At 45.7% G+C, this 1,933-nt stretch overlaps 1 protein-coding gene across 1 annotated transcript in view; it reads right to left on the reverse strand.

Moving 5' to 3' along the window:
• Positions 1-1,882, reverse strand: part of ANKRD34B (ankyrin repeat domain 34B) — a 9,151-nt gene extending 7,269 nt beyond the window's left edge. Inside the window, exon 1 of the mRNA XM_008594843.1 lies at positions 1,686-1,882. The gene's annotated coding sequence lies outside the window, so the exon portion shown is untranslated. The remainder of the gene's footprint in view (positions 1-1,685) is intronic.
• Positions 1,883-1,933: the final 51 nt, after the last annotated feature.

Genomic DNA, 1,933 nt, shown 5'->3' on the forward strand with positions numbered 1-1,933 from the left:
GTGTTGCTCCCGCGCCTCGCTCAGCCAGTGAGCGGGAACCGGTCTGTATGTGGGATCCGAACCCTCGGTGGGAGCGCCGCCGCGCTTCCCAAGCGGCGCACTATAGCAGTGCGCCACCGGGCCGGCCCATCTACTCGTTTTGTTCTGATCTCCACTCTCTCCTCCATGTCCTGTTCTCTGAGGCAGCCAATGGCACTCACTCCAGCTCTGCTCAGTTGTTCTGCTTTGACCACCTGTCTTGGTGGGCTTTGGAGGAGAAAGATGGAGCAGCTCAGCCCTTTGGACATACAGTGCCCGGTCTGCAGGGCAGTTCTGCCAGTAGCCCAGTAATGGGGAGCCATGTTGCCTAGGACTCACTCACGACCTTGCCTAGAGGGGCTCCTGTAAATGCCTCAGGACATGGAGCCAGATGAAGACCAGGAGACCGTTCACTTATCTTCTCCTGAGACCTTCTGTCACATACTGGGTGATACTGCCCTTTGTTTATTCATCTAGTTTTATGCTTGCTACCCAATTTTTAAAATATGAACAGTTATTTTACTTAGGGATCATACATAAGTGGGAAATTGAAGAAAAAAAAGTAAAGGGAATGATTAACATGACTATTGGGAAAATAGAATAGTTTGGTCAGGGCCCTCCCCTCGGGTCCAGTTGGGTGTGGCTCAGCATCCTTTGTAAGCAAATTGTGTGTGTGTGGAGTTAGTGCGCATGTGCAACAGTGTATCTTTATGGTTTTGTTGCTATTGTGTTCTTCTGGAGAGAGAGAGAGAGAGAGAGAGAGCATGAGAGAGAGAGCATGTGAGAGAGAGAGAGAGAGCAAGAGGAGTTTTAGTGAAGTAGGTGGGCGGGCGTCAGCCATGCTTTCCAACCTATGGCTCCAAGGACCTTTTGGCCAGTTCCCTAGCTCATAGACCTGCATGAGGAGTCTGCGAACCCAGCCTGGCATGTGAAGGGTTTGTGGCCCAGTCTGTGAACGGGCTTGAGGGGTCTGTGGGCTCCAAACCCAGCCTTAGCTTGACAATCAGCCCAGTCGGTGCAGGATTACCAGCAGGTAAAAGAGCCCGACAACTGGCGTGGTCACCTAGCTTCACAATTGGTGTCACGAACAGGATTAAGAGCTAGACAATGACAGTCAAGAGAAATCGACCTCTTGGTGGGGGTTAGGCTGGGAGAACAAAGCAATTTGGGAGGGACACACAGAGGCCTATAAGGTTCAGGTAACATTCTGTTTCTCAGCCTGGGTGGTGTGTATATGGGTATCCATTTTATTACTCTTTAAACAGTGCATATTTCACATACTCTTCTGTATAATACCACTCTCACCTATGTGTTATAAAAAGAATCTATATACAGAAAAGAGCATAATATATATGTAAGATACATTTCATTATTAAAATTTACAATGAGCCATATTAGGTCTTACTTTTTACCATGTAATTCAGTTCTTGTGGTATTATCAATGGTATTTGTGCCTTGACTTTCTACTGGAGTTTCAACTAGTAAGCTCCTGAAAGGCAGTATCTAAAAGAGCGTACTTGTTCATCTGCACTTTAGTATCATTCGTGGTGAAAAGCATGTACGAGTAGTCAGTACATACACACACAGCATATACAGTGAAAGTGAATGCTGCAATGTCATGTTCCCTGTGCCACATTCTATAAAAGCTATTCCAGAGCCAGACATACCTGCAACTCAGGAATGCAGGAATTTAGGATCAGTTGATAGCTTGGGTCCCAACTCAGAGGTCTATTCTGAATGCAAAGCACCTGAAAAAAACTCACATGAGACGGTGATCACAAAAGAAACCTTCTTTTAGCATTTTTCATCTACAAAAGGGCTTAATATAGGAAAGAAATTTGGAGAAATGAGCTGGACATAATATCAAATATAGTTGCCACTTAATAACTGCAATTCAAGAAGCGATACAGTATCA

This window comes from Galeopterus variegatus, unplaced genomic scaffold (genome assembly GCF_000696425.1).
Source record: "Galeopterus variegatus unplaced genomic scaffold, G_variegatus-3.0.2 Scaffold11690, whole genome shotgun sequence".
In the NCBI taxonomy this organism is placed as follows: Eukaryota; Metazoa; Chordata; class Mammalia; order Dermoptera; family Cynocephalidae; genus Galeopterus; species Galeopterus variegatus.